Source organism: Chiloscyllium plagiosum, unplaced genomic scaffold (assembly GCF_037043375.1).
Source record: "Chiloscyllium plagiosum isolate Xiang-an unplaced genomic scaffold, Cpla_swu_hap1 HiC_scaffold_9, whole genome shotgun sequence".
NCBI classification, from domain to species: Eukaryota; Metazoa; Chordata; class Chondrichthyes; order Orectolobiformes; family Hemiscylliidae; genus Chiloscyllium; species Chiloscyllium plagiosum.
Genome location: NW_028270147.1, coordinates 72773947 through 72792190, shown reverse-complemented (window position 1 = coordinate 72792190; position 18244 = coordinate 72773947). Strand labels below are relative to the sequence as shown.

General features: G+C 41.7%; 1 protein-coding gene across 3 annotated transcripts in view; it reads left to right on the top strand.

Annotated features, from left to right (window-relative positions):
* The window catches only part of cdc14ab (cell division cycle 14Ab), a 181512-nt gene that overhangs the window by 69734 nt on the left and 93534 nt on the right, over positions 1-18244 (top strand). The gene's annotated exons all lie outside the window — the stretch shown is intronic.

Genomic DNA, 18244 nt, shown 5'->3' with positions numbered 1-18244 from the left:
GTATCTCTCTGTACATTGTAACATTTTCTCACTCTGTCTTCCCACTTATTTTTGTTTGAAAATGTGGTTGCAGTACATTTGCTTCCCATCTCCAAGTCATGAATTTATATTGTACACAGTTGTGGTCCCAGCACTAATCTCTGTGGAACCCTATGGTCATGGGTCACCAATCTGAAAAAGAACTCCTTATTCTCACTTGTTGTTTTCTGCCTGTTAGTCAATTGTCTATCCATGCTTATATGCTACCTCCAGTACCATGGGCTCTTATCTTCTGACTTAATAGTTCACAGGTCATCGCAACATCAAGGGCCGAAGGGCTGTATTGCGCCGGCTGTATTCTGCGCTGTATTGTTCTATGTTCTAACCTTTTGTGGAGTATCTTGTCAAATGCCTTCTGGAAATCTAATTACACCACATTTACCGGTTCCCTCTATCCACAGTGGCTTAGTCAGAAATCACTGACTATTGGTTATTGTCCAATAGGTTTATTTGAAATCACTAAATTTCAGAGCACTGCTCCTTCATTGAGTGACTGTGGCTTCGACTTCCTGGAAAAACTTGCATACATTAGTCAGACACTGTTTCCTTTTTTGTAAAGTCATGCTGATACTGCTTTAATTGATTCTAAAGTTTCTTCAACAATAGATGTTAGGCTGATTGGCCGATAATTCCCAGTTTTTGCCTCCTCCCTTTTTGAATAGTGGTGTCACATTAGTAATTTTCCAATTCTCCAGTACTTGTCCAAAATCCACTATCTGTAGCTACCTCTTTTAGAAACCCAGAATGCAAGCCATCAGGGCCAGGGGACTTACCTGGTTTTTAGCCCCATCAGTTTGTCTGCTGCTACTTTTGTAGTGATGGTGATGGTACTTAATCTTCCTTCCATATTCTCCAGTATGATTAGGTAGTTTGAAGTATCTTCCATCACAAGGACTGATGCAAAATATCTGTTTAACTCTCCAGCAATTTCCTTATTCCCTGTAACTATTTTCCCAGATTCATTTTCTAATGGGTCTTTAGTCACTTTGACCCCTCTGTCCTTTTTTTATATATTTGAAGAAGCTTTTATTGTCAGGTTTTATATTCTTCACCAGGTTTGCCCTTGTTTGTTTTCTATCGTTTTATCTTTTTAGTCCTCCTTTGCTGGATTCTGTATTTTTATCCCAGTCTTTGGCACTATCACTTTTGCCTGCTTGCTTTTCTTTCAATTAATATTCTCCTTAACCTTCTTGGGTTAGCTATGGTTGGCCGATCCGTCTCTTAGAATCTTTTCTCCTTCCTGCGATATTTTCTTGCTGAGTGTAATGAATTACCTTCTAAATGACTGACACTACTTGCTTACTGTCTCTTCTGTTTATCTATCTGCCTAATCTAGTTTAGATAACTCTAATCTCCTTTCATTGTTCTTTTGCTGAGGAGGCAATGGTATTATTGCTGAATTGTTAATCCAGAGACCCACATAATGTTCTGAGGACCTGGGTTTAATCACAACAGATGGTGGAATTTGAATTCAATACAATGTGGAGTTAAGAGCCTAATAATGATCGTGGATCCATTGTAGATTGTCACAAAATCCCATCTGGATCTCTAATGTCCTTGAGGGAAAGAAATCTGTCATCCTTACCTATGCTGGCCTACATGTGACTCCAGACCCACAGCAATGTGGTTGATTCTAAACTGCTCTCTAGGCCATTAGGGATGAGCAATAAATGCAGTCCTAGCCAGTGATGCCCTTGTCCTGTGAATGAATACAAAAAATTATAATTCCCTTCAAGTTGAATATAACTTGCTTTTGACCCAAGTTTCTCCTTCTCAAACTGTATATTAAATTTCATCATTTCATGATCACTACTTCCTTAGGGACTTTTTACCTTAAGGTCATTTTTATTAATTCTGCCTCATTACCATTTACCAGATCCTAGATAGCCTGCTCTGTGGTTAGCTCAATGAAGCATTGCTCTAGAAAACTATCCCTAGTGCACTGTGTGAATTCATTGTCATAGCTACCATCTCCAACTTGATTAACTCTGTCAACATGAACGTTAAAGTTGCCCAGAATTATTACTGTATCTTGTTATGTACTCCAATATTTGATTTATACCTTTCTTACAAAGTGGGTATTGTTAGACGATTTTACACTACACTACCAATGTCTTCCTTCCCTTGCTTTCCCTTTCCCTACTTCTGCTCCCATGTCCTATGGTCTGATTCCATTCCTCTTGTTTATCGAGGTTAATATTGGGAAAGTTGAAATTCCCTAATATTACCACACTTCTGAGATTTGCCTACGTATCTGTGCTTCTCTATCTCCCTTTCTTTGGTGGGAGTTTTATAGTACTCTCCCTCCCAGTACTCTTTGCCCACTTTTGTTGTTAAGTTTTCCCCGTATGGCCTTGATTAAGGAAAGTATCAGCCTGCCTCATTGCAATGATTCCTTTATCAATATCACATCACCTCTTTTAATACCCCCGCCAAACCAATTTAAAGTCACCTTGCCATTACCACCTGTCATGTCAAGCTGTCAATTCTGCCTTTCCTTTGATCACGTCTCAATGATACAATAATATCATATTCTCAGCTGTTAATCGACATCCTCAACTCATCTGCTTTATTTTGTCTTCCAGACTGTCTTGGTTTCTCCTCTGTCTATACATCACCAGCTACACTACCTCAGTTCAATGGATAGTGGTCCCAATGTGGTTCAGATGCAATACATCAGACCTGTAATGGCACCACCTTCCCCAGAAACACACCTACTAATCCAGAAATCCTGGATATCCCTCCTGCACTAAATATTTGAGACCTGTTCATCTACTCTATTTGCCTATTCCAATACTCACTAGCACATAGCACCAGAAGTAGCTCAGAGATGGCAATGTTTAAGATTCTGCTTTTAATCTATCTACCTCAAATTCTAGGTGTGTAGCTGAGGGTAGTGCAATAGATGTAGAATACATAGATTTCAGTAAGGGCTTTTGGCAAGATCTCGCATGGAAGACTGGTCAAAACGTGAAAGCCCATGACATCCATGTAAAGTGGCAACTAAGCCACTTAGTGGCAGCAGGCAGATTGTGATGGTCAAAGATTTTTTTTGTGACTTGGACGCTTGCATCCAGTGTATTACCACAGGGTTTGGTGTTGTGTCCCTTTGCGGTTCATAATGTAAATTAATGATCTAGACACTTAATATAGGAAGCATGACACGTATAGGTATGGTAAGTAGCGAGGAGGAAAGCATTACACTACAGTACAATATAGATAAGCTGGTCTGATGGACAGAACAATGAAAATGAAATTTAATCCTGAAAAGTGAGACATGATTAAGGTTTTAGTGAAGATCTGTAGTTCGGGTTGTGATTGAAGTTGTTGGTCAGTTTGCCAAGCTTGCCAAGGTTGATTTTCTTGCAAACGTTTCGTCTCCCTCCTGGGTAACATCTTCAGTGCTGTGTAGGCTCTGAATGAGGCACTGTTGTTGTGATCTGCCTGAATTTATACAGTTTTGTCTATTTTGGTGAGTGGTTCTACTTCCTGGTTTTGTACAGTAGTAGTCTGTAGATAGGCATCTATTTCAATGTGTTTGTTTATGGAACCTGTGGATGAATACCAGGCCTCCATAATTCCCAGGTTTGTCTTTGTTTAGCTTGTTCCAGTATTGTAACATTGTCCCAGTTGAATTGGTGTCCTTCATTGTCAGTGTGAATTGATATGAGGGAGGACTGGTAATGTTTTTTTGTTGCAAGCTGATGCTTGTCCATTCTGATTGCAAGTTTCCTGTCCATTTGTCCTATGTAATGTTTCTCATAGTTACTGAGTGGCGTTTTATATATCATAAGGTGAGAGTGATGGGCATTTTGAGGACAAAGTAGGCAAAGGAGTCCATGATGAATAGTATGACCTTAGAATTCAGAATGATAGATCAATAGGGTGGTTAATAAGGCATATGGATACTTGCCTTTGTTAATCAAGGATTGAATGCAAAAACATGGAAATTGCGATTTTAAAATTGAGTTTCTTAACTAGTCTTCCACTGTAAATATTGGGAAGACAATGTATTGCAGCTGAGTATGTAGGAGCTGGTGGATGTCAGTGTGATCCAGTTATCAACAGAATCAGTGAGTGGAAGAGGTACCTGAATGCTGTTTCACAAGGTAGTCACACTCCTTAGCTTAATTACATCAAATTTGCTGTGTGGTCAGGAACAAAAGGGTGTGACTGTGAGTGAGGCAAGTATGGGGATCCAGAAGAGTCTTAGCCAGTACCTTTAGTCAGTATTGGAGCTCTCCTAGACATCTTATTGATGATGTAAAAAATTACCCAAATGAATCATTTGAATAGAAAACAGGATAAATCCAACCTGGGCCAAATATTACTGTAGGTCAGGCAGCATCCAGGGAACAGGAGAATCGACGTTTCGGGCATAAGCCCTTCTTCAGGAATGAGGAAAGTGTGTCCAGCAGGCTAAGATAAAAGGTAGGGAGGAGGGACTTGGGGGAGGGGCGTCGGAAATGCGATAGGTGGAAAGAGGTCAAGGTGAGGGTGATAGGTCAGACTGGGGTGGGCGCGGAGAGGTCAGGAAGAAGATTGCAGGTTAGGAAGGCGGTGCTGAGTTCGATGGATTTGACTGAGACAAGGTGGGGGGAGGGGAAATGAGGAAACTGGTGAAATCTGAGTTCATCCCTTGTGGTTGGAGGGTTCCTAGGAGGAAGATGAGGCGCTCTTCCTCCAACCGTCGTGTTGTTGTGGTCTGGCGATGGAGGAGTCCAAAGACCTGCATATCCTTGGTGGAATGGGAGGGGGAGTTGAAGTGTTGAGCCACAGGGTGGTTGGGTTGGTTGGTCCGGGTGTCCCAGAGGTGTTCTCTGAAACGCTCCGCAAGTAGGCGGCCTGTCTCCCCAATGTAGAGGAGGCCACACCGGGTGCAGAGGATGCAATGGATGATGTGTGTGGAGGTGCAGGTGAATTTGTGGCGGACATGGAAGTTTCCTTTGGGGCCTTGGAGGGAGGTGAGGGGGGAGGTGTGGGCGCAAGTCTTGCACCTCCTGCAGTTGCAGGGGAAGGTGCCGGGAGTGGAGGTTGGGTTGGTGGGGGGTATGGATCTGACGAGGGAGTCACGGAGGGAGTGGTCTTTACGGAATGCTGATAGGGGAGGGGAGGGGAGGGGAGTGAAATATATCCTACGTCGATGACTGTATCGGCACCGCCTCGTGCTCCCACGAGGCGGTTGAACAGTTCATCAACTTCACCAACATCTTCCACCCCGACCTCAAATTCACCTGGACAGTCTCAGATTCCTCGACCTTTCTATTTCTATCTCAGGCGACCGAATCAACACGGACATCTACTACAAACCGACCGACTCCCACAGCTACCTGGACTACACCTCCTCCCACCCTGCCCCCTGTAAAAACGCCATTCCATTCTCCCAATTCCTTCGTCTCCGCCGCATCTGCTCCCAGGAGGACCAGTTCCAAAAACGTACAACCCAGATGGCCTCTTTCTTCAAGGACCGCAATTTCCCCCCCGACGTGGTCGACGATGCCCTCCACCGCATCTCTTCCACTTCCCGCTCCTCCGCCCTTGAGCCCCGCTCCTCCAACCGCCACCAGGACAGAACCCCACTGGTCCTCACCTACCACACCAATCTCCATGTACAGCGCATCATCCGCCGTCATTTCCGCCACCTCCAAACGGACCCCACCACCAAGGATATATTTCCCTCCTCTCCCCTATCAGCATTCTGTAAAGACCACTCCCTCCGTGACTTCCTCGTCAGATCCACACCCCCCCACCAACCCAACCTCCACTCCCGGCACCTTCCCCTGCAACCGCAGGAGGTGCAAGACTTGCGCCCACACCTCCCCCCTCACCTCCCTCCAAGGCCCCAAAGGAAACTTCCATATCCGCCACAGATTCACCTGCACCTCCACACACATTATCTATTGCATCCTCTGCACCCGATGTGGCCTCCTCTTTATTGGAGAGACAGGCCGGCTACTTGCGGAGCGTTTCAGAGAACATCTCTGGGACACCCGGACCAACCAACCCAACCACCCTGTAGCTCAACACTTCAACTCCCCCTCCCACTCCACCAAGGATATGCAGGTCTTTGGACTCCTCCATCGCCAGACCACAACAACACGACGGTTGGAGGAAGAGCGCCTCATCTTCCGCCTAGGAACCCTCCAACCACAAGGGATGAACTCGGATTTCACCAGTTTCCTCATTTCCCCTCCCCCCACCTTGTCTCAGTCAAATCCATCGAACTCAGCACCGCCTTCCTAACCTGCAATCTTCTTCGCCCCCACCCCAGTCTGACCTATCACCCTCACCTTGACCTCTTTCCACCTATCGCATTTCCGACGCCCCTCCCTCATGTCCCTCCTCCCTACCTTTTATCTTAGCCTGCTGGACTCACTTTCCTCATTCCTGAAGAAGGGCCTATGTCCGAAACGTCGATTCTCCTATTCCCTGGATGCTGCCTGACCTGCTGCACTTTTCCAGCAACACATTTTCAGCTCTGATCTCCAGCATCTGCAGACCTCACTTTCTCCCCAAATATTACTGTAGTTTGGCTTATACTAGGGCCACTCAACTCCTGACCTCATTATAGCCTAGGTTCAAACATCGACACAGAGATGAGGTTGAGAGTGACTGCCCTTGATACCATGGCTGCATTCAACCAAGTGTGGCATCAAGAAGTCCTAGTAAAACTAAAATCAATGGGGGAAAACTCTTTGATGATTGGATCAGACCTTACACATAGGAAAGTGGTCGTAGTTGTGGGAGGTCAGCCATTTCAGGTCCAAGACATCTCTGCAGGAGTTCCTTGGGCTAGTGTCCTCGGCCCAACCATCTTCCTCTGCTTCATCAATGGCCTACTGTCCATTATAAGCTCCGAAGTTAGGATATTTGTTGATGATTGTACAATGTTCAGCACCATTCATGATTCCTCCTAGGGTTGAGAAACTTATCAGCCATAATTGAATGGCAGAGCAGACTCATTGAGCTAAATGGCCTACTTTCTGCTCCTGTGTCTTATAGTCTTATGGTCTTCTCAAGGGTAACTGGGGTCGGGCAATAAGTGCTGGTTACCAGTGATGCCCACATCCCACAAATGAATTAAAAACAACAGACTATTCTGATCATTAGCAAAGTGATGGAAGGGGTTATCAATCGTGCTACCAAGCAATGCTCACTTAACAATAACTTGCCCACTGATTCTGTGGATTTTGACAGGGCCCCTCAGTTCCTAACCTCATTACAGCCATGGTACATACTGAATTCCAGAGGTGAGATGTGAGAGATTGGCCCTTGACATTAAGGTAGCCTTTAACGAAGTATGGCATTGCAAAGCCCAAACAAAACTGGAGGCAATGGGAATTGAAAATTATTCATTACAAGTTGGAGACCTATCTAGCACAAAGTAAGCTGGTTATGGTTGTCGGAGGTTAATTGTCTCACTCCCAGGACATTACTGCTGGAGATCCTTAGGTAGATATTTTATAATCAACCTGTTCAGAATTGTTATTATGCACCAATGGAACAGGTGGGTCTTGCACCTGGGCCTCCTGATCCAGAGGTAGGAATGTTAGCACTGCTACAAGAGCCCTTGAGATCCACAAGGTAGTGTCCTATGCTCAACTATCTTCAATTGCTTCATCAATAACCTCTCCTTCAAAAGGATAAAAAGGGATATTTGCTTATAATTATGCAATGTTCAGCACCATTCATATCTCTTCAGATACTGAAGTAGTCAGTCTCCATATGGAGCAAGACTTGGACAGCATCCAGGTTCGGGTTGATTAGTGGCAGGCAACATTCACACTACATAAACACCAGGCAATGACCGACTCCAGCAAGGGAGAATCTAACCATCACCCCTTGACATTCAAAAGCATTACTATAGATTAGTCGCCCACTATCAACATCCTGGGGGTTACTATTTGACCAGAAACAGAACTGGACCAGCCATTTTAAATACTGAAGCTTCAAGAGAAAGTTTGAGGCTCGGAATTCTGTCACAAGGAACTCATAACTTGTCTTCCCAAAGCCTGTTCACCACCTGCAAGGCACAAGTCAGGAGTGGGATGAAATACGTTTCCCTTGCCTGGATGAGAGTACCTCCAATGACACAAGAAGTTTAACTCCCATCAAGGGCAAAGCAGCTCACTTGATTGGCACCCCATCCACCAACTTCAGTATTGACTCCCCATATCACCAAGGCATAGTGGCAACAGTGTGTACAACGAACAAGTTGCATTGCATTTACTTATCAAGGCTTCTTCAACAGCATTTTGCAAACCTGTGATTTCAAAGATATCTTCAGATATGAACCACAAAATGGTAGATAGAGTAGATGCATTAAAGAGGAAGCCAGATGAACAAAAGGTAGAAGGATTGGTGGAATATGCTGATCAGGTCAGATAAAAGAGAATCAGTGGAAACCTGTGCGGGAGTATAATGTAAAGACTGCATTTTTGTGTTTTCTTTATTTTTTGATAGTGGACTAAAATGAGAAAAGGGCTGGTTTAAAATCAAAGGTTGTAGAGGAATTGCTACATTTTTAAAAGCAAGTTCCGGTAACTCATTGTATTGTGTTTACACCCACTTTGCAAGCAATGGAGAGGTATGATAAGATAGTACAGCATTGTTTGATGTGTGCAGGGTAAGATTCTCCTGGTGACAGTCTGTAGATTGGTCTGTGCATTTGTAACCAGTTGTGGATCCAAAGATCACCAGCCTAGCAACTACCCTTGGTCCTGTGCACTTTGTATATGCATGATACAGTGGCAGAAAATTGCCACATTGGACTAAGGAGGGTCTGAGTCTATATCTTTGTAGCCAAGCCTGGAGCCAGGCAGTTGTTCTGCCTCTGAATTTGCTCTGAGCTTTTGTCTCTAACCAGAAACTCTGAAACTGAACAATTAATATTTAAAACTCCTATGACTTCAGCAAAGAATTAAAGGACTGAAAAAAGGATGTCAGAAAACAGAACATCTTGGGAAGAAAAACAAACACCTCATTTTCCCAGTATTTTTTCCTTCCCCTTATTAAATCTATACTCTTTTGTCTGTGTGTGTATGTGTCAGGATTTTAAAGGGAGTTTGTTTTAACTAGTAATGTGTTGATAATTAATAGCTATTTACCTGTGGTTAGAATTTGCTTACAGTAATAGTGATTCTTATTAAATACAAGAGCCTGGTCAGTACTTCCTGTCAATCTAATTTCATCAGACAGTGAAATTGGGAATCTACTTACTTTAATTAAATCTTAAACTTGTGGCACAACCAAATAAACGCATAGGTGCTGCATTTGGGTTCCTGGTCCGGGGCTCGTCCACCTCTGTCTACTTTCTTTGTTTTCTTTTTTTTTTCATTTTGTTTTTTGCTTTTTTTTCCCTCATTTTTTTAAGGCCTTTTAAGCAGTGGCAGTAGCAGAGAATATACCAGTAGCGCAGAGGGGAGCAGGACAGGGCAGCGTGGAGGGGAGAGCAGGCCAGCTATTCAAAATGGTGACACCAGCACAATAGGCCTGTCTGCTTCAGGCCAGCTGCATTCTTTTTTTTCCTTCCCTCCCCTTCTCGTCTTTTTTTTTCAACTTTCTTTGTAGAGTTCTAGAGATAGAAGCAGCGGCAGCGATGGCATCATGGGGAATGTGGCAGCAGCCGTGTGTCCCAAGCAGTGTCGGCTGGAGATTTAGTGCATGGAGCAACTGTGGGCCCAGAGCAGTGTCAACTGGAGGTCTGGTATGAGGAAGCAGCTGTTGGTCTGAGCCCAGTGTGGTTAGAATGAGCCTGAAGTGTTAATGAGGCAGCTTCCCCGTCATCTGTGACGTCAAGAGCAGAAAGCCCTAGGTTACCCAGAAAGGAAGCCAGAGCAGAGGTGACCAAGCCCCTGCAGAGAGTGTACTTAAGGAAGACGGTTCAACATTTTTCCTTTATTACTTTATTTTTCCACTTAATGCTAGGAAGGACTATAGTGTTAACTTCTTACTTTGTTTCTCTATTTGCTACCTTCGTCCCTAAGATAGGCGGCATGGTGGCACAGTGGTTAGCACTGCTGCCTCACAGCGCCAGAGACCTGGGTTCAATTTCTGCCTCGGGCAACTCTCTGTGTGGAGTTTGCACATTCTCCCCGCATCTGCATGGGTTTCCTCCAGGTGCTCCGGTTTCCTCCCACAGTCCAAAAATGTGCAGCTTAGGTGAATTGGCCATGCTAAATTGCCCATAGTGTTAGGTGAGGGGGTAAAGGTAGGGGAATGGGTCTGAGTGGGTTGCTCTTCGGCGGGTCGGTGTACACTTGTTGGGACGAAGGGTCTGTTTCCACACTGTAAGTAATCTAATCTAATCTAATAGTGCCATGTCTAGTGACATTGTACACTTTTCACTGTATTCCTATACTTCTGTACTTGAGTACATGTGACAATAAAACCTAATTCAAAATATCAGTGCACTTTCTCAAGTGGGTGTTCACAATAGAAACAGGAATAGGCCAATTTTTTTGGATCAAATCTAAAGTGTACCTCACCTGGGTAAGAATATAGAAGGCATGGTCAGTAAGTTTACTGAATACAGCAAAATTGGTGGTATAGTGGATAGTGAAAAAGGTTTTCTAAGATTACAAAGAGAACTTGATCAATTGGGTCAATGGGCTGAGGAGAGGCAAATGGAGTTTAATTTGGATAAATGTGAGGTATTGCATTTTGGTATTACAAATATGGACAGCACTTATACAATTAATGGTAGGGTCCTGGGTAGTGTTGTGAATAAAGAGATCTAGGGGTTTAGGTATATAATTCGTTGAAATTTGGATCACAGATAGACAGGGTGGTTAAGAAGTCATTTAGCAAGTTGCCTTCATTGCTCAAACTTTTAAGTATTGGAATTGGGACGTCATATTGAGGTTGTACAGGATGTTGTTGAGGCTTGTTCTGCCATTCTGGTTGCCCTGTTGTAGGAAGGATATTATTATGCTGGAGAGGGGTCATAAAAGATTTACCAGGATGTTGCTGGAAATGGAGGATTTGAGATATAAAAATAGACTGGAGAGGCTGAGACTTTTTTCACTGGAGTGTAGGAAGCTGATGGGTGACCTTATTGAGGTTTTTAAAATCACGAGGGGTATAGATAAGGTGAATGACAATGGTCTTTTCCATTGGGTGGGTGAGTTCAAACCTAGGGGGCATATTTTAAGGTGAAGGGAGAAAGATTTTAAAAAGGACGTGAGGGGAAAATATTTTACAGAGTGGTTCGTGTATGGAATGAACTGCCAGAGAAAGTGGCTGGATGCAGGTACAGTGACAATGTTTAAAAGACATTTGGATACATTCATTAACAGGAAAGGTTTGGAGGGATATGGGCCAAGCACAGGCAGGTGAGACTAGTTTAGTTTGGGAGCATGGTTGGACTGGACTAGTTGATCTGTTTCCATGCTGTATGACTGTGACTCTATAATTTCTCTCCTTCTTGTCTGGCTGACTGCCTCTTAATGAATTTTGGGTCATAATGACTATTTCATTGTTCAATATGGAATACATGTCTGCTCTGATCCTTGCTTTTGACCTGTGGTAACTTTGGCCTCTTTGCATTCTATCAGGGTAAATCAAGTGTCATATATCTTCTGCAGTTTCTCAGGGTGGCTTCAGCCTGCCTACTGTTTATAATTGATGTGCTGAGTTGGTGCTGGTACTCTATAGGCAATCTGGGCCCTGACAAGAGAGTCAGTAACAAGAGGGCACAGATTTAATATTTTCTTAATGGGAATTTTATATCACAAGTTATTATGTTCAGGAATATGGTGGAAAGAGATTGTACAATCTCCACCCCTTATGATCTTCCCATTTGTGTGAACTTGTTTTGCTGCAAAGTGTTTCACAGACTTTATGGCAAAGCAGGATGCAAATCTTGGAAAAGGATTTCTATAAATCTGATCTGTCAGAAATATAACTCACTGTACTAGACTGGAGGATGGAACTGTAGGTTTGCCGAGATTTTCCACCATGAGCCACCTAATTAGTGAAAATTGATTTGTTTTCCTTTATTTAGGAAATCAAAATTGCATTCATGATTTTTCTTGTGCAGTTTATTTATAGTTTTATATCAGCATGTAGAGTATTTTACTTTTGGACAAAGAATTAATATATATGAAAAAATATTTTTTGCTCATCTAACCTTTTCAATACTGCATTATAGCAATAATAATTTTAACATTCCAAGACGTGAACTTGCGTAAACACGGTTAAGCATCAACTTTGATATCAATGGATAATCGTTATCACTTTTTGGTTGATGGAAGCAACTGACTGTCTGTCTATTTTAAATTTTGAGGTTTTCCTTGCTGGAGACTACTCAAAAATAAAAATAAATTTGAGGTTATTGGGAAAAGAACAAGTAAGAGTTGCTAACTGAATAGCTCTTTTCAACAAGTTGCCATAAACATGGTTGGCAGAGTGGCGTCCTATAATGAACTATTTATGGATGAATGACAACTGAGCGTGTTCCTGTTTTAGTTTGTACCTTTTCCAGTTGTGGTCAGATTAACAATAAAAGCAACGGTCCTATCTGATGTATTTTTCCTAACTGATATATTTTCCTTCCTGTCCAAAGGATACAGATAAATTAAAGTATCTTTTCTTTGCCACAAAGGTTTAGGTTTACTATCTATAGATGGGCCATAGATTTAAACTAAGGCCTTCTAATCTGTCTTTGCTGAATTCAGTATTATAGAACATAGAACATTACAGCGCATTTCAGCCCTCGATGTTGCGCCGACTTGTCATACCAATCTAAAGCCCATCTAACCTACACTATTCCATGTATGTCCATATGTTTATCCAATGACGACTTAAGTGTACTTAAAGTTGGTGAATCTACTACCGTTGCAGGCAAAGCATTCCATACCCTTACTACTCTCTGAGTAAAGAAACTACCTCTGACATCTGTCCTATATCTATCACCCCTCAATTTAAAGCTATGCCCCCTCGTGCTCGCCGTCATCATACTTGGAAAAAGGCTCACCCTGTCCACCCTATCTAACCCTCATTAGGCTTCCTTTCCCCTCTGGGTTGACTATGGTCAAACCTGTCATCTTCAGTGAACTGTTCGATGCGTGAACTTGATGCCATTAACTCTTCATATATCCACTTACTGATTTCTAGCTGATCTCTGTTCTTTTAGTTGGAATTTATCCACCAATTGTGCAACAGTCCACCTTTGGACAAAGCAATTGTCCTCAAAAGAATGCCCCTTTGGGAATTGGGTTGTCATATTCAGAATTTTAAGAATGTATTGGTGTGCTGCTTCTGGTTTGAGTAATGGTCCAGTTTAGTAATATCTGACTGGTTCTTCAAAAACTGATATAGGTGCTAAAGATGCTGTTTTGATTATATGTTTATGTTTTCTGGTGTGACCTGTTTTAATACTACTACACAATATCTGTATGGAGTTTTGACTGGATAAAATACCTGTTTATCGATGCTTGAGTTTTCTGTATTCCTACATGTTGTGCCCTCAGACTTTCAAGTGCTACTCACAATATCACCTTAGGACATCTAAGTGATACCAATATCTGATGAACAGTTGTCCATTCTCCATCTGTACATCTGTGAGTTTGTCTCCACTTCTGCTCATTTCCATTACCATCCTTTTTCTATTCCAGTTCCCTTTCCTGTTTTAAAATTTGTATTGTTCGTTGGACTTCCTTCTACAGGGTGTAGGTTTGCTCGCTGAGCTGTAGGTTTGATATCTAGACGTTTCATTACCTGGCTAGGTAACATCATCAGTGGCAACCTCCAAGTGAAGCAAAGCTGTTGTCTCCTGCTTTCTATTTATATCTTTCTCCTGGATGGGGTTCCTGCGGTTTGTGGTGATGTCATTTCCTGTTCGTTTTCTGAGGGGTTGATAGATGGCATCTAGATCTATGTGTTTGTTTATGGCGTTGTGGTTGGAGTGCCAGGCCTTTAGGAATTCTCTGGCATGTCTTTGCTTAGCCTGTCCCAGGATAGATGTGTTGTCACAGTCGAAATGGTGGTTTTTTTTCATCCATGTGTAGGGCTACGAGGGAGAGAGGGTTGTGTCTTTTTGTGGCTAGCTGGTGTTCGTGTATCCTGGTGGCTAACTTTCTTCCTGTTTGTCCTACATAGTGTTTGTGGCAGTCCTTGCATGGAATTTTGTAGACGACGTTGGTTTTGTCCATGGGTTGTACTGGGTCTTTTAAGTTTGTTAGTTTTTCTTTGAGAGTGTTTGAGATCTAGATGCCATCTATCAACCCCTCAGAAAACGAACAGGAAATGACATCACCAGAAACCGCAGGAACCCCATCCAGGAGAAAGATATAAATAGAAAGCAGGAGACAACAGCTTCGCTTCACTTGGAGGTCGCCACTGATGATGTTACCTAGCCAGGTAATGAAACGTCTGGATATCAAACCTACAGCTCAGTGAGCAGACCTACACCCTATCTCTCTAGTATCTCTGTTAAGTCCAAATGCTGGCCCTTCAGTTATTTCAGCTACTTTAGTTTAAGGCCCTATCTACAACTAATTGTGAGGGTTCACTTGAAGAGAAGTTTATATAATCAAACAGGATTAAGAGGAGAGTTCAAGGTAGTGAAGACGGAAACAATAACTTGTGTAACAGATAGGAATGTAAAATATACACGAGTTGCAGAATCAGTGTAAGCAATGATGTTAAAAAGTCAAAGCTTAAGGCTTTTTATATGAAAGCACTCATAGTTTATGAAAAAGATTGAGAAGTTGACTGGCACAAATATAAATAAGTGGCTATAACCTGATAACAATTACACAGGCGTACTTACAGTTTGACCAAGACTGAGAACCCAATACTTAATTGTATCAGATGTTCTAGAAGAATAGACAAAAAGGAAAAGGAGCTGGGGTAGCTTTGACAATGAAAGTATTAGTGTCATGGTTATGATGTTATTTTAATAGATTGTAATCTGGAATTCGTTTGGTAGAAGTGAGGAATAGCAATATTAGGGTAAGGCTTTACGCATTAGCATTCAGATAATACTAGTTTCTGAAAGGGCTTGACCGGATAAATGTTGACAAGGTGTTCCACTAGTGGAGTAACCTTGAACTCGGGGGCATAGTTGCAGATTAAGGGAATTTAAAATTGAGATGCAAATTTCTTCCAGAAGTTAGTGAATATCTGGAATTTTATTCCCTAAAGAATTGTGGACACTAGGTCACTGAAAGTATTTAAAGAGGTGTAGTCAGTTTTATTTTAATATGTCGAGTTGAAGGCTACAATGAGCCAGCATGATGAAGAATTGAGTCAGGGTCAGGTCAGGCATGATCTGATTGCATGACAGGTAGACTGAGGCTTACTTCTTGTAATTCCTGTGTAACGTAAAATATCCAAACCTGTTTTTTAAAATCCCTTTATTTGTGGTTTCTAAATTGATTTCAAACATCAGGGAGAGCTAGGAATTGCATAGTTTTCAGAGTCAGACCCAATTTTGCACTGTAACATTGTCTTAAATTGGCATATGAAACCCACTTTGAAAGAGTAGAACTGTAGGTTCAACCGACTACATGGTTATTGTGTGCTTCAGAATAACATCAACAGATTTGATCTCCAATTCTGGCTGAAATATACTTTGGCCTATCTCCTTTCTTTGCCCCTGTAGTAAACTCCCGACATATGCAGTCAGTTGGTGTCCATTGAAAAATTAAGTAATTGAAGATATGAAGTATGTGACAAGAATACTTTAGTGAGATTGTTTAAAAAACATTATAATTTTTTTAAGATTGATTTTGTAACCATTGAAAATTTTATGCTGTCCAAAATATTGCTGGAGTACTGAATTGAAAGAACATGTACATACACTACACTTGTTTCAGCATAACAAAATAAGTGACAGCCATTCTCTGGTTCATTTTTCAGGCAGTGTCTTAACCAGTGCATTGAACATAGGAATTGGGAGGTCATGTTGTGGCTGTACAAAGTATTGGTTAGACCACTTTTGGAATCAATTCTGTGTTCAATTCTGGTCTCCCTGCTATAGGAAGGATGTTGTGGAACATGAAAGGGTTCAGAAAAGATTTGCAATGATGTTGCCAGGGTTAGAAGGCTTGAGCAATAGAGAGAGGCTGAATAGGCTGGACTGTTTTTCCTGGGAGCATCAAAGACTGAAGGGTGACTGCATAGCGGTTTATAAAATCATGAGGGGCATGGATAGGATAAATATACACGGTCTTTGCCCCAGGGTAGGGGAGTCCAAAACTAGAAGTGGTGGAGGCTGGTACAATCACAACATTAAAAAGGCACCTGGATAAGTATATGAATAGGAAGAGTTTAGAGGGATTTGGGCCAAATGCTTGCAAGTGGGACTAGATTAATTTTGGATTTTCTGGTCGGCCTGGACGAGTTGGACCAAAGGGTCTGTTTCCATGCTGTACATCTCTAAGACTCAATCAGAGTTTACCTGCCTTGTATAAGATTGAAACAAGGCTTGGCATCTAATTATCAATCAGCATTAACTGGTTACCCATAGGATTACTCATGGCAATGCCTCTATCAATCAGAATCTGACTGCCAAGCAATTGGCACTTGTTACGTCTTGCACAGCATAAATATTTTATATATGCTTTGATATTTATTATCCTGATGAGTGCAAGATGAAATGCTTTCACAAAATGTTTATTTTCCACAATCCCCTGAAGTTTCTACAACCAAACTACTATCATGCTCCACAGGGCAAAATTCAGCCAAGGCAAAAACTATTTTGTGATAAAATATATTCAATATCCCATCTGTTGTTCATTTAGAGAAGTCCAGAATATGCTCTTGATGTTTGGTTGATAAACTAGGCTGCACTTTAACATGTGTTGCTTCAATTTGTCAAAAAGTCTAATGTTAATAATTGTTAATACTTGTTCATAAATTTCTGAATTGGGTTGACTGCATTGTCTTTAGACCTCAGCTAGAATATTGCTTATAGTTCTGGTTATCTCTGTGTAGGAAGGCTGTGAACCCATTAGAGTAAGTGCAGAAGAGGTTAACAAAATTGGTTCCAGTGATGAGAAACTTCAATTATGAGGATAGATTGAAGAGATTTCTCCTTGCAGAGAAGGCAATTCAGAAGCAGTATGATACATGTTTTCAAAAACATAAGGGGATTGGGTAGAGTAATAGAAGAAAAACTGGTTCCTGCTTGTAAAACAATCAAGAGCAAGAGAACACTGATTTATAGTGATTTGCAAAAGAAGCAAATGAGAGAGAAGCTTTTCACAATGAGTGGTTTGAATCGGGGATGCTTTGTTTGGCAGAGGCAGGTGCAATTGAGGCATGTGAAAGCATTGGATGATTGTTTCTACTTAAATAATGTGAAAGAGTATGGGGGAGAATGGCATTCGTATATGATGCTCATTTGAAGAGCTGATGCAAACAATGGCTGAGTGCGATGTAATACTTTTCTGATTCTGACCTTTTTGAAAACTACTTTGTTTGTAATGGATTGTGTAATATCAGGTGTGTACAAATGTGATTTTAGTTATATTAATAACAAAGTGTTGAAAGTGCTCAGTTAATGTTTCAAAGTTGAATGTGACTTCTTTAGAGTTATGAAGAAAAGTCAGTGCTTTCTGTCCGCAGATGCTGCCAGATTTGTTGAGTTTTTCCAGCAATGTTTTTGTTTCTGACTTCCTGCATTCAAAGTTTTTTTTATGATTTCTTAAGATTGAAGGGATTTCTTATTTGATTTGAAACATTACCTGTTTCGTAGTCCACAGATGTTTCCAGATTTGCATAGTATTCTCAGCACTTCATTTTTATTTCAGATTTTCAGAGTCAGCTATATTTGATTTTGTCTTACTGTTTTAGTTGGTTTATTTTTAAACTTTGCACTTAAGTTGGAATTTCAAATTTGTTTTTTTCCATGTTCCCCTCTCCTGAAGTTAATGAATGTCTCATGAGGAAAAAATATCATACAAACTTTTCATAGAATCCCTACAGTGTGGAAGCGGGCCACCCACCCCTCTAAAGAGCAATCCACTCAGATCCACCCCCCTACCATATGCCTGTAACCCTATATTTACAATCTGGCTTGCACATCCTTGGACACTACAGGCAATTTAGCATGGGGCTAACCGCCTAACCTACATATCTTTGGACTGTGGGAGAAAACTCATGCAGACATGGGGAGAATATGCAAACTTCTCACAGACAGTCACGTGAGGGTGAAATCGAACCCTGGGTCCCTGGCGCTGTGAAGCAGCAGTGTTAT